We start from the raw sequence: 14,833 nt of genomic DNA, 5'->3' as shown, positions 1-14,833 counted from the left end.
TTGACATCTATCCTAGAAGCATCTCTGCATAATGAAGCGTTACATTATGGCATACGGTATACGGATTGCTTTCCGTCATTTTCTATGCCCACCTTTATTATGCCTCTTTGCAACTCTTTCTGAAGCCACAAAATAGGTAATGCAAAAGCAATTCATTCATTCATTCATTCATTCAATTGTATTTATTGAGCGTTTACTGTGTGCAGAGCACTGTACTAAGTGCTTGGGAAGTACAAGTTGGCAACATATAGAGACGGTCCCTACCCAACAGTGGGCTCACAGTCTCTCGAGGTACTAACCAGGACCATATTAAGATTGCTAGCCTCTCCCGTTCAACTTTGGTCCCAACTCCACTTGGGCTCCAAGATTTAAGTACAAAGGTAGAATGATTAGGTAAGTAGAAGGAAGTAAAAAGGTCGTCCCAAGTTCTACAGGCAAGGCAGGGTCAAATGAAAACTGCTTCCATCTTCCAGGGATGCAAAACAAGGGATAGAGATAATAGTGTTTTTAACCTTGGTGAAAGATCATAAAATGCATCCAGCTAAGAGAAGGAAGTGAACTTCAAAGTAGCTTTGAGCAACCTCTACAATCCAGGACAAGCATTCCTCTAGACTGGAAACTTGTAGTGGGCAGGGAATGTGTCTACCAACTCTGTCATAGTATACTCTCCCAAGCGCTTAGTGCAGTGCTCAATAAATACGATTGATTGAAACATTCCTCATCTGGGATATTTTCTTACTATGGTGTAACTTAAAGCACTCAGCAGAGTATACTCTAAAATCTTAATTGGTACAGTTAATTTCGGGGGCATTGTTAAGAGACTTTTCAAAATCCAAAGCATGGTTGTGGATGAATACAGACTGAAGGTTTGTTGTGGGCAGAAAATGTGTCTGTTTATTGCAACATTGTACTCTCCCAAGCGCTTAGTACAGTTCTCTGTGTAGAGTAAGTGCTCAATAAATATGATTGATTGAATGAATGAAGGAATCCACACAGTTGGCCATGGCAAGAGAGTTTTCACCCTAAATTGGATGGGAAAGAGGGTACCAGCTCCTAACAACCAGAGAACAAAGAAATGGATTAAGTAGCTTTCAACACCCCTACTCCCTCTCAACTCTGAACAATTCATTCTCACAGCATGAAAAGAAACATCATTAAACTCTACAACACTGTTCTAATATCTTTCCAATTGTATTAGATGATTTTTTTTAATCTTCCCTTATCAGATTTGAGCACACTCCAAACCAATGTGTAGAGAAGATTGTGAAGGGCTTAGATTTATCCCACCAGAAATGAGACTATCCAATCTGAAGGTTAACCACCAAGCTCTTCCTGTCCTTAAAGCCGTGCATTACCACCAGGATAGGGTCTGAGCCTGAATTCCCCAGGCATGGGACATCCTATCCCGACTGGATTAGTGCATCAGCTTCCTCTCTGATCTCCCATCCTCCTGTCTCTCCCCACTTCAGTCTATACTTCACGCTGCTGCCCGGATCATCTCTGTGCAGAAACGCTCTGGGCATGTTCCTCCCCTCCTCAAAAATCTCCAGTGGCTACCAATCAACCTACGCATCAGGCAAATACTTCTCACTCTCGGCTTCGAGGCTGTCCATCACCTCACCCCCTCCTACCTCACCTCCCCTCTCTCCTTCTCCAGCCCAGGCTGCACCCTCTGCTCCTCTGCTAACCTCCTCACTGTACCTCGTTCTCGCCTGTTCCGCCGTCGACCCCCAGCCCATGTCATCCCCCTGGCCTGGAATGCCCTCCCTCCACACATCCACCAAACTAGCTCCCTTCTTCCCTTCAAAGCCCTACTGAGAACTCACCTCCTCCAAAAGGCCTTCCCAGACTGAGCTCCCTTTCTCCTCTCCTCTTCCCCACCTCCCCACCCTACGTCCTTCCCCTCCCCACAGCACCTGTATATATGTTTGTACAGATTTATTGCTCTATTTATTTTACTTGTACATATCTACTACTCTATTTTTTCTGTTAATGATGTGCATCTAGCTTTACTTCTATTTATTCTGATGACTTGACACCTGTCCACATGTTTTGTTTTGTTGTCTGTCTCCCCCTTCTAGATTGTGAGCCTGTTGTTGGGAAGGGGCTGTCTCTATTTGTTGCCAGCTTGTACTTACCAAGCGCTTAGTACAGTGCTCTGCAATAAATACGATTAAATGAATGAATGAATGAATAATAGCCATACAGAAGCATCACTCCGAAGATATAAGGGACTCTAAGGAGGTCAGAAAATTCACAGTGTAAAATGTATGCTTTCCTCTGCCTTTGCTGTGTCTTGTCCCTCTATTTTTGGGTGTGACATGAATACATAGTGTTTCTCTTGCATATGCTCCAATTTGCTGTGACTTGTAATAGATTTTGCTTTCAAAAATCAATAAATCGCTCTTCTAAAGGCGATGAGTGCAGGAACCATTCTGACCATGGTCCGGATGTAGAGCAATTCAATCCCCAGAAGATGATGAGGAATTAGGAAGCGAGATAGAGGGTGGAGTTTTCTGGCTGAAGAATTGACAGACTGAATCCTAACCACTTTTCCAATGTGGTTCTTAAAATCGCAGAATCACAGAAACTGGATGACCTCCTTAAAATCGTCCGGTTTTAACTCTGACCCCAAGAAGTTTTCCAAAACCAGCCTTCCCTCAACATCAGGTACAGAGAGTAACGGGGCCAGGTACATTAGCTATTTGCTAAATGTGTTAGGGATCCTTTGGCTGGGAGGCTGAAGGGCGAAAATCTTTCCCCTGGGAAATTGCTTTCAGTAGATCAAATATTCCCTCCAAGCTGATAGAGCTGGGACAAACTCAAAAAGGAAGTCCTAAAGAAAGATAAGTCCCCTCTCAAACAAGCCCCTCAGTAAACCCTAGGGCCATAAGTGTTCATGGTTATAGCAAAGCTATAGATGGGTGCCATTATCACGATAACAGAATCATGACATAAATGAAGGAGAGCATCAAAAAGCCCCTGGGAATCAATCAATATATTGGCATTTATTAAGCGCAAACTATGTGAAAAGCACTGTTCTAAGTGCTGGGGAGGTTACAAGCTGATCAGGTTGTCCCATGTGGGGCTCCCAGTCTTAATTCCCATTTTATAAATGAGGGAACTGAAGCCCAGAGAAGTGAAATGACTTGCCCGAAGTCACACAGCTGACAATTGGTGGAGCCGGGATTTGAACCCATGACCTCTGACTCCAAAGCCCGGGCTCTTTCCACTGAACCACGCTGCTTCTCTAAAATCAGTAGTATTTCTTAAGTGCTTACTGTGTGCAGAGCACTATACCAATCACTTGGGTGAGTACAATAAGATAGAGAAGCGAAATGGGGCCCAGGCAGAGTTGCAAAGAACTTCATTCATTCAATCATATTTATTGAGCGCTTGCAGTGCGCAGAGCACTGTACTAAGCATTTGGGAAGTACAAATCAGCAATTTATAGAGACAGTCCCTACGTAACAATGGGATCACAGTCTAGAAGGGGGAGACAGACAGCAAAACAAAACATGAAGAAAGGTGTTAAAACCATCATTCATTCATTCATTCATTTATTCATTTGGTCGTATTTATTGAGCACTTACTGTGTGCAGAGCACTGTACTAAGCGCTTGGGAAGTACAAGTTGGCAACACATAGAGACGGTCCCTACCCAACAGTGGGCTCACAGTCTAGAAGGGGGAGACAGAGAACGAAACAAAACATATTAACAAAATAAAATAAATACAATAAATATGTACAAATAAAATAGAGTAATAAATCCGTACAAACATATATACATATATACAGGTGCCGTGGGGAGGGGAAGGAGGTAAGGCGAGGGGGATGGGAAGGGTGAGGAGGCGGAGAGGAAGGAGGGGGCTCAGTCTGGGAAGGCCTCCTGGAGGAGGTGAGCTCTCAGTATAAATAGAAAAATATGGAATGCTTCATGAAAATGGTCTTCCATAGCAGACCCAGAAATGCTTCTAAAATACAGCTAGACAGTCATTGTTATTATTATTATATTATATAAACTATATTTTAAGAATAATAATTGCAGAATTTATTGAGAGCTTACTCTGCAGAGTAGTCTACTATGTAGTAGAGTAGATGGAAGACAAAGTTGGACACAGTCCCTGCCCCACCTGGAGCCCACAGTCAAGGGGAAAGGGGGAACAGGTCTAGAATCCCCATTCTACAGATGAAGAAACTGAGGCCCAGAGCAGTTAAGTGAGTTGTTCAAGGTCATTCAGTAGGTAAGTGGCAGAGCTGGGATTAGATCCCCAGGGCCCCTGATTCCAAACCCAGCATTTTACACTTGCAAAGCGCTTTGAGATCCATTTATTGGAGCACTGGTTTGCCACTGCCTCTCTCCAACCACCTACATTCTGCAGCAATACCTTATAATGCTCTGGGATCCCAACGGGTCACATAAAACAACTGTTTTTTAATCTCTTGCCAACGGTTTTCCCAATAATAATAATGATGGCATTTGTTAAGCACTTACTATGTGCAAAGCACTGTTCTAAGCGCTGGGGGGATTCAAGGTGATCAGGTTGTCCCACGTGGGGCTCACAGTCTTCATCCCCATTTTACAGATAAGGTAACTGAGGCTCAGAGGAGTTAAGTGACTTGCCCAAGGTCACACAGCAGACATGTGGTGGAACTGGGATTCGAACCCATGACCTCTGACTCTAAAGCCCGGGCTCTTTCCACTGAGCCATGCTGCTTATAATGCACTGAGATCCCAACAGGTTACATGAAACAACTGTTTTTTTGTCTCTTGCCAATGGTTTACCTAATGCCGCCTTCTGACCTCCAAGATAATCTGCTCTTCACTCAGCGAAAGCACAAGATCTGATCTATCTCCTCTAATAATGATAATAATAATAATGGCATTTATTAAGCACTTACTATGTGCAAAGCACTATTCTAAGCTCTGGGGAGGATACAAGGTGATCAGGTTGTCCCACGGGGGGCTCACAGATTTTAATCCCCATTTTTCAGATGAGGTAACTGAGGCCCAGAGAAGTGAAGTGACTTACCCAAAGTCACACAGCTGACAAGTGGCGGAGCTGGGATTTGAACCCATGACCTTCTAGTCTTCTAGACTGTGAGCCCACTGTTGGGTACGGACTGTCTCTATATGTTGCCAACTTGTACTTCCCAAGCGCTTAGTACAGTGCTCTGCACACAGTAAGCGCTCAATAAATACGATTGATTGATTGATTGTTGACCTCTGACTCCAAAGCCCGTGTTCTTTCCACTGAGCCACGCTGCTTCTCTACTCTTTTCGGCTTCTACAGCGGAACAAAATGGAAAGACTTTACCATTCTTAGCCATCCCGATTTGTACTTCCCAAGCGCTTAGTACAGTGCTTTGCACACAGTAAGCGCTCAATAAATATGATTGAATGAATGAATGAATCCCCAATAGTCAGTGATGTGGGCCCGTACGTAAGGGCATTCTTTTCTTATAGTGGACTATGAGACTAGTCTATTCCAAGGCTCTATTTTTGTCTTTTCTGATAAAATTAGTGATTCAGCCCTGGTAATTAAAGACTCCTTTATATTTTCTAAGAAGTTTGGATTTAGTCCCTCTACCTGAAGTCTAATTGAAGGGCTAGTTTTTTTTTTTTTTAAAGATAAGGACACTTTGCAACCACATCAAACCCCCCTGGAGTGTTAAGTAGCTGCTAGAAGCTGTTGCTTTACATTGTTCGCTTCTGGAGGGTGAGTCTCTCCCTCTTGGTTGTTTTGTTTATTTAATTTTTGTTTGCATATTTGCCTTTCTATTGATCCTTGCTGAGATCAGCTCCGGTTCCGCTGTTCATTGATGGGGATGAGACCACATACAGGCCTGTAAAAAAAGGGTGAGATCAATTTGATGGTAGAGGAGGAGAAGAAAGAATAAGAAAAGGAAGAAGAAGAGGAGAAAGAGGAGGAAGAGGAGGAGAGGAAGGAAGAGGAAGTGGAAGAAGAGGAGAATGAAAAGGAGAGGCAGAGAGAGGAGGAGGTGGAGGAGAAGGAAGAGGAGGAGGATGACGTGGAGGAAGAAGAGGAAAATGAGGTAGAAGAAGAGGAGGAGGAGGACAAGAGGGAGAACATTTTTCTTTTTGGAATATCCCTGAGCAGTTTCCTGCCAAAATTTGGAAAGGTTTAGGTGGGGTCTATTTGAAGGCAGGGGCCTGGCCCAGATGACTTCTCAAGGTCATTTACACTTCAAAGATTCTGTATATTTAAAATAGCTGGTTTGGTGGGTTTTCCAGATAAGACAGATAAGCAGACAGATAAGCCCCCAGTTTTCCCCTGCAGAGCTCAGAAAAGACCATCTTGGTCCTGTACCAGATAGTATTTTCTCCAGGATACTTTCCAGCATCATTTACTCAGAAATCCTGAGATATGTTTTCTCATTATGTAATTAATAATACTAATAATAACAATAATATTTGCTAAGTGATTACTCTATACCAAGGGCTGGGTAGATATAAGGTAATCAAATCATTCAGTCTCTTTCCACTTAGGGCTCACAGTCGAAGTCATTTTATAAATAAAGAAATTAAGGCGCAGAGCAGTTAAATGACTTGCCCAAGGTCACAGAGCAGGGAAGTGGTGCTTAAAATAGTGCCCTGCATACAGTAACCTTTCAAAAAATACCACTGAGTGATTGATGCGGCCGAGTCAGGGCTAGAATCCAGCTCCTCCGACTCCCAGGCAGGTGTTCTTTCCAGTAGGCAATTCTTGGGCCCAGAGCTTCCTCAGAGTATGTCTTTAATCACTATTTATTTTGTCTAGGGTTTACCAGGAATGACAGAGCGTAGGGTCACAACAACTGCACTCTATGAAATTATTTGGCTCATTATTAGAGTGACTTTGAACTCTCTCTAGCACCCCTTCCTCCTTTCGTCACTCTGTACCCCAATAACACACCTGCAAACACAACCTTCTGTAAATCTGTAAAAAAACAAAAAAAAACAAAACAAAAAAACAAAAAAACCGAGCACCAGTCCCCTTATTCCAAGATACAGCAGTGCAGCCTCCCAAACCAGCAAAATGGCCGACACCCAGACGGCTTCAGGCCGAAAGCCAATCCTCTGTCACCCTTTTCTAGTTTGATGAGGTGCTTTCTTCTTGAGCTTAGAAACAGCATTAAAAGATCTGCCACATTGCCCCCCACCACCCTCAACTTTCTCTCCATCCTTGGTTCCGTTCTGCGAGGCTCGAAAGGAGGAACATCTAGTTGGATTAATTCCCGTGCCATTCTGAATTCCACCTTAGAGAACTAGTCTTTAATATGCTTGTTCACTGGGTTGCAATCTATTTCCTTGATGTAGCTCTTCACCGGGTCTGCAAGCCAAAATGTCCCTTGTTCTCTATCATGAGCGACCAGAGGGCCACCTTGAAAAAGCCACATCAGGGAGGGCAGGCGAGGAAGAAACCTAGAGAGTGAGACGGACATTTTGAAAATCTTCCTTCCTTCCGTCCTGTTTTTCACGCTCAGGAGTGCTGGTTTTGTGGAGAAGCTGTATTTGGAAGCCCTATTTGAGCCAGATGGTGCTGGTTTGCACTGAAGTCTGAACCTGGCATCAGACAGGAGCCAAAGCGGCTCTAGTCTCAGGCCCTGTGACTCTGCATTCTCCTTCCCATATATCCTTATATCCACATCCTCTCTCCCTCTCTCTCTCTCTCTCTCTAATGATTAGGGTCTGAAAGAGGTGGGGCAATGACTAAGGAGGTCTCATGGGGCAGTCTTTGGTTCCTTTGGCTCGCTCCTTATCACCTGGGAAGAGATGTATTTATTCCAGCAAATATATGGCGTCTCATCCAACCTCATTCTGTTCTGGAGAATCTTCCTGGGGAGGCTGGGAAGGGCGAACCTTCTGTCGAGATGATCAGAAAAGGGATGGGAGTTGTGAGAGGGAACGGGAGCAATCAGCAACCACACCTGCTAAAGAGGTCCACACTGAGACCACATTTACCCACCAGATCCTTCTCAAGGAGAAAAGGGTGTCGAAGACAAGGGTGGGGGGACTAAGCAAGTTCAGGGACCGTTGCCAGGCAGACTTAACGAGATTCAGACCAAAGCCTGCGAAAGACTGTTTGCTAAGTGGATTCCGGTATGCCCAACGCCAGGCAGGAATATCTATTATTCATCAGAGAACTCATTTCCTCTCTCCCTCCCCTCCGCTCATCTTTGCCTCCCCGCCCTGTCGACATCAGAGATCTCCAACTCTTGCTGCTCCCTGGATGTTTTTCACTCCTGCATCTCCATCCCTTGGGATCACCCTCCCTCCTCCCCCAACCCCCATCCTTCCCCACCCTCCATCACCGCCACCAATTCCCAGTCTGCCCCTTGCTCCACAAAGGTTAACGCAAAAACCTGTCACGACGACAATAGCGGCCACTCGACCACCCTCCCTCTCCGACTCTCAGCATCATATTTGCCCTCGGGGGATGCCTTGTTCTGTTTATTTTCCAAGCTGGGGGTGGGGAGGGAGGAGGAGAAACCAGCCATCACATCAACCGGCAATAAATGAAAATTCTTCTCTTCCACGGCACTGCCCCCGTTCCCCACCCCTGCATCCAATGCAGTTTTCTCAGGATCCTCAGGAATGGGATGACGGGCCTGGAATGCAGCACTGCACACAGACAAGGGCTATTTTTCCAGCGAATTCAGAAGTCCCATACAAAGGACTGCAGCACCATGAATCTGCTTCATTGTTCGCCACTGAAACAGAGCCAAATGTCGGGTGGGGGTGGGGAGGAAAGGTGGGAGGGATTGGAAGCCCAAATAGAACATCAAGCTCCTTTCTAAAAACAATGAAGGAAAACGTCGCTCCCCATGCGATGACCGCGCCTCGGATGGAGAAATGGTCAAAGAATCGGTCCAGATACGTCTGGGGGCTGGGGAGAAAGATGGTGAGAGCAAAGTGGACAACACACAGAGCCATCCCGCCCGCCCCCGCCTCGATTAGAGGGAGAGGATTTAGATGCTCTAACCTTTGAGGGCGGGTCAGCGGCTGCCTGAGATCAAGGCCGGATCAGGAGAGGCTGGCATCGGGAGAGCTTCAGACCCAAGTCCAGCCAGCTGCGTTTCCCTGGTCCTTCAAGGCACAGCCCCGTCGCCGTTTCTCGAGTCTCTGTCTTTCTGCAGGTTCACTGCCCACTCACCCCCCTTCCCCTTCTGCCTGCCTCTCCGCTAGTTGGTTGGCTGCGGGCTGGGCTGAGTCTGTGCAGTATATGCTTGCAGGGAATGGGAGGAGGGATTTATGCTGGTGCCGAGGATGGAGCTGTGACATCACTGCTTACAGAAACTGGTCCATCATTGCGGAATTGCACTGCTTCAGCACAGAGGGGACACTAGAGGAAGGGAAGGAGAGCGACATTTGCTAAGTCGCTGCCCACATCATTTCTCACCCAAGCGGATCCGGCTGAGGCATAGAGCCTCCCTTTGCGCCATACCTCCCACCCGAGAGATGCGGAGACAGGAACGCTCCCTCACTGATATCAGGAAGTCGTCACACGGTCACCCCTTTACTGAAGAAAGGGCACTCCCACCTCGCTTCTAGGCCTCCATTGCTCTCTCCCTGCAATTCTCCTCCCGCAAATACCCAGCAACTGAAGGAAAGAGGCTGGGGCAGGAAAATCTAAAACCACAACTCGAAGGAAAATCACTTCTCTTCATTTTTTAACTGGGTTGTTGGATGTTCTCTTTTCTATGTATGTGAAAGAGAGTCTGGTTTTAAGTACTGGGGTAGATACAAGTTAATTGGGTTGGACACAGTCCCTGTTCCACATGGGACTCGCAGTCTTAATCCCCATTTTGCAGAGGAGGGAGCTAATGCACAGAGAAGTTAAGTGACTTGCCCAAAGTCACATAGCGGACATGCAGCGGAATTAGAACCTAGGTCCTTTCAACTCCCGGGCCTGAGATCTATCCACTAAGCACACTGCTTCTACTAAGCCATGTCTAGTGAGGGTGGGGATCAAGTCTTCTGACTCTATTATGATCTCTCAAGTGCTTAGTATAGTGCCGCACGCACTGTCAGTGTGGAACCAATCTATTGTATTTATTGAGCGCTTTTTGTGTGCAGAGCGCTATGCTAAGCATTTGGGAGAGTACAATATAACAGAGTTATATTGTAACAGGTTCTACTGACCAATTGTTTACCCACAAAAAAAAGAGGCTTGGATGGAGAGAAATTTGTATGCTTAATGGTGGGAATGAAATGGAAATTCATTCATTCATTCAATCGTATTTATTGAGCGCTTACTGTGTGCAGAGCACTGTACTAAGCGCTTGAGAAGTACAAGTTGGCAACATCTAGAGACGGTCCCTACCCAACAGTGGGCTCACAGTCTAGAAGGGGGAGACAGACAACAAAACAAAACATATTAATAAAATAAAATAAAATAAAATAAAATAAAATAAAATGTCACCTAGTAAATACTTACCAAATACCATAAAGAAAAAGAGGGGGATCAGTAAGCCCTTGGCTCTTCTCCTTCTAGACATCATTAAGCCAGAAAAATAAAATAAATGGAATCAAAGTCAGGATTTTGTTTCTTAACTTTTGAGTGAAACAATAATAAATGCTTCTGGCCCATGGGAGGAGAGGAGAGGGAGCTAAATATTAATAATAGTATTGATTAAGCTCTTACTATGTTCCAGGCACTGTACTAAGCGCTGGGCTGGGTACCAGCAAATCAGGTTGGACACAGTCCCTGTCTCCTGTGGGGCTCACAATCTCAATATTATTCTAGAAAGCCTGCCTCTATTAGCTTTGACTGATCTGCTCCCATGGAGGTCTGAGAGGTCTCAGAGCGGGGTCCCAAATTCTATCCCCAACTTGTCCATCATCCGGTGATGATTTTTTACACGAGAGCTCTCCGCCTGGCCTTTGTTCAGCTGTCCAAATAAAAACATTGATTCACTATGTCTAGAAGGCTCCATCCTAAACTGCTTGCATAGTCGACTTGCTAGTGATGAATGTGTGTCTGCCTTCCATTAAATAAGGCAGTAGGAACCCTGTTAAAAGTGCCTATTTCATTCATTCATTCATTCAATTGTATTTATTGAGCACTTACTGTGTGCAGAGCACTGTACTAAGCACATGGGAAGTACAAGTTGGCAACATATAGAGACGGTCCCTACCCGACAACAGGCTCGCAGTCTAGAAGGGGGAGACAGACAACAAAACAAAACATGTGGACAGCTGTCAAGTCGCCAGAACAAACAGAATTAAAGCTAAATGCACATCATTAACAAAATAAATGGAATAGTAAATAGGTACAAGTAAAACAAATAGAGTAATAAATCTGTACAAACATATGCAGGTGCTGTGGGGAGGGGAAGGAGGTAGGGTGGGGGGATGGAGAGGAGGAGAGGAAAAAGGGGGCTCAGTGTGGGAAGGCCTCCTGGAGGAGGTGAGCTCTCAGTAGGGCTTTGAAGGAAGGAAGAGAGCTAGTTTGGCAGATGTGCTGAGGGAGAGCATTCCGGGCCGGGGGAGGACGTGGGCCGGGGGTCGACGGTGGGACAGGCGAGAGAACAAGGCACGGTGAGGAGATTAGCGGCAGAGGAGTGGAGGGTGCGGGCTGGGCTGGAGAAGGAGAGAAGGGAGGTGAGGTAGGAGGGGACGAGGTGATGGACAGCCTTGAAGCTGGGATTGAGGAGTTTTTGCTATTTCAACATACAGGTGAAATTCTTGGCACAAGAGAAAAAATTCCCTTGATTCTCCTGCAGGAAAAAATGGCATTTCATTCATTCATTCAATCATATTTATTGAGCACTTACTGTGTGCAGAGCACTGTACTAAGCGCTTGGGAAGTACAAGTTTACTAATGGCAGAAACCCTCCCCACTTTTTTTAAAATGACATTAGTTAGGTGCTTATTATACTCCAGGCACTGTATTAAGCATTGGGGTAAATACAAGTTAGTCAGGTTGGACACGGTCTATATCCCACACGGGACTCACAGTCTTAATCCCCATTTTACAGATGAAGAAACTGAGGCACGGAAAAGCCAAGTGACTTGCCCAAGGTCACACAGTAAGTACACGGCAGAGCTGGGATTAGAACCCTGTGAAGATATGGTTAAGGAGGCAGGCTGGGTACCAGAGCTTGGCCTAAAAAAAAAATTTCTGAAGTGTTCAAATTTCCTGCTAATTGTGATATTGTTAGGCACTTTCTACATGCCAGAAACTGTAATAGGGAGTGGGGAGCATTATTTTCCAATAATAGTGATATTTGTGAAGCAATATAATAATAATTATGGTGCTTGTTAAGTGTTTACTATGTGCCAGGCGCCGTACTAAGCGCTGGGATGGATACGAGCAAATCGGGTTGGACGTAGTCCCTGTTCCACATAGGGCTCACAGTCTCAAGTCCCATTTTACAGATGAGGTAACTGAGGCACAGAGAAGTCAAGTGACTTGTCCAAGGCCACACAGCAGACAAGTGGCAGAGCCAGAATTAAAACCCATGACCTTCAGATTCCCAGGTCTGGGCTCTATCCACTAGGCCATGTATTTTCTAAGTGCCAAGACTGTCCTAAGTGCTGGGGTAGATACAAGATAGCTAGTCAGACACTTTCCCTGTACTAATAATAATAATGGCATTTATTAAGTGCTTGCTATAATAATAATAATAATGATGGCATTTATTAAGCACTTACTATGTGCAAAGCACTGTTCTAAGCGCTGGGGTAGATACAAGGTAATCAAGTTGTTCCACGTGGGGCTCACAGACTTAATCCCCATTTTCCAGGTGAGGGAACTGAGGACCAGAGAAGTGAAGTAACTTGCCCAAAGTCACACAGCTGACAAGTGGAGGAGCCGGAATTTGAACCCATGACCTCTGACTCCAACGCCCGGGCTCTTTCCACTGAGCCACGCTGCTATGTGCAAAGCACTGTTCTAAGCGCTAGGGAGGTTGCAAGGTGATCAAGTTGTCCCACGGGGTCTCACAGTCTTCATCCCCCATTTTACAGATGAGGGAACTGAGGCTCAGAGAAGTGATGTGACTTGCCCAAAGTCACACAGCTGACAAGCGGCGGAGCCTACATGGAGCTCACAGTCTAAGGGGGAGTAAAGCAGGTACTTAGTCCTCATTTTATAGGTGAGGAAACTGAGGCTCTCCCCCTTCTAGACTGTGAGCCCACTGTTGGGTAGGGACCGTCTCTAGATGTTGCCAACTTGTACTTCCCAAGAGCTTAGTCCAGTGCTCTGCACACAGTAAGCGCTCAATAAATACGATTGAATGAATGAATGAATGAATGAATGAATGAATGAGGCCCAGAGAAGTTAACTGACTTGCCCTAGGTGACACAACCGGCAAGCGGTAGAGCTGGGATTAGAACTCAGGTCTCCTGATTCTCAGGCCTTCGTTCTTTTCAAGACTGTGAGTTCCATCAGGGACAAGGACTGTGCAGAATCCAAGTTGCTGGGATCCACCCCAGTGCTTAGTACAGTGCCCGGCATGGAGTAAGCACTTAACAAATACCATTATTATTATTATTATTATTAGAAGCAGTGTGGCTCAGTGGAAAGAGCCCGGGCTTTGGAGTCAGAGGTCAGGGATTCAAATCCCGGCTCCGCCAATTGTCAGCTGTGTGACTTTGGGCAAGTTACTTAATTTCTCTGGGACTCAGTTCCCTCATCTGTAAAATGGGGATTAAGACTGCGAGCCCCCTGTGGGACAACCTGATCACCTTGTAACCTCCCCAGTGCTTAGAACAGTGCTTTGCACATAGTAAGCACTTTATAAATGTCATTGTTATTATTATTATTTGGAGTCAGAGGTCATGGGTTCAAATCCCAGCTCTGCCAATTGTCAGCTCTGTGACTTTGGGCAAGTCACTTAATGATGGCCTTTATTTAAGCGCTTACTATGTGCAAAACACTGTTCTAAGCACAGGGGAGGTTACAAGGTGATCAGGTTGTCCCACAGGGGGCTCAGTCTTAATCCCCATTTGACAGATGAGGTAACTGAGGCCTAGAGAAGTTATGCGACGTGCCCAAAGTCACACAGCTGACAATTGGTGGAGCCGGGATTTGAACCCATGACCTCTGACTCCAAAGCCTGGGCTCTTTTCCACTGAGCCACGCTGCTTCTCTGTGCCTCAGCTCCTTCATCTGTAAAATGGGGATTAAGACTGTGAGCCCCACGTGGGACAACCTGATCACCTTGTATCCCCCCAGTGCTTAGAACAGTGTTTTGCACATAGTAAGCGCTTAATACCATCATCATTATTATTATTATTATTACTAGGCCACACCTTATCAGAAGATTTTGACTCTTCAGTATAATCCATTACTTATTTCTTCCCACACAGTGAAAACAAATTCCTCTCGGAAGAGCACAAGAGCCATTTTAGGTAGATGTTCCCCGCAGGGAGGAGAACCCCTTCTATTGCTAACTAAAGCAGGATTCCATTGTAATAAATTCTCAGATTTAATGGCAAATGTTTCAGGAAAGAGGGAGAAAGGGATGGTTGGCGGGGAGAACTTTAACAGGATCAGAAATAAAACCGTGGGCAGAGAAGCAGCGTGGCTTACTGGAAAGAGCACGGAAAGAAAGAATGGAGAGGCTCAATTCTCCCTTCTATGGAGAAACAGCGTGGCTCAGTGGAAAGAGCACGGGCTTGGGAGTCAGAGGTCATGGGTTCGAATCCTAGCACCCGCACATGTCTGCTGTGTGACCTTGGGCAAGTCGCTTCACTTCTCTGAGCCTCAGTTACCTCATCTGGAAAATGGGGATTAAGACTGTGATCTGGGACAACCTGATCACCTTGTATCCTCCCCAGCGCTTAGAGCAGTGCTTTGCACATGGTAAGTGCTTAGCAAATG

The 14,833-nt window shown here is 45.6% G+C and overlaps 1 protein-coding gene across 24 annotated transcripts in view; it reads right to left on the bottom strand.

Annotated features, from left to right (window-relative positions):
* Window positions 1-9,286, bottom strand: part of KIF1A (kinesin family member 1A) — a 189,699-nt gene extending 180,413 nt beyond the window's left edge. For 10 of the 24 annotated variants that reach the window (XM_038749701.1, XM_038749702.1, XM_038749703.1 and 7 more), the window contains exon 1: window positions 8,987-9,283. The gene's annotated coding sequence lies outside the window, so the exon portion shown is untranslated. Of the gene's footprint in view, window positions 1-8,986 lie in introns of all 24 variants that reach the window. The other 14 variants (XM_038749688.1, XM_038749690.1, XM_038749692.1 and 11 more) reach the window with 3 other exon arrangements.
* Between the last annotated feature and the right edge of the window lie 5,547 nt (window positions 9,287-14,833).

Source organism: Tachyglossus aculeatus, chromosome 7, assembly GCF_015852505.1.
Source record: "Tachyglossus aculeatus isolate mTacAcu1 chromosome 7, mTacAcu1.pri, whole genome shotgun sequence".
Taxonomy (NCBI): Eukaryota; Metazoa; Chordata; class Mammalia; order Monotremata; family Tachyglossidae; genus Tachyglossus; species Tachyglossus aculeatus.
This window is presented reverse-complemented; position numbering and strand designations above follow the sequence as displayed.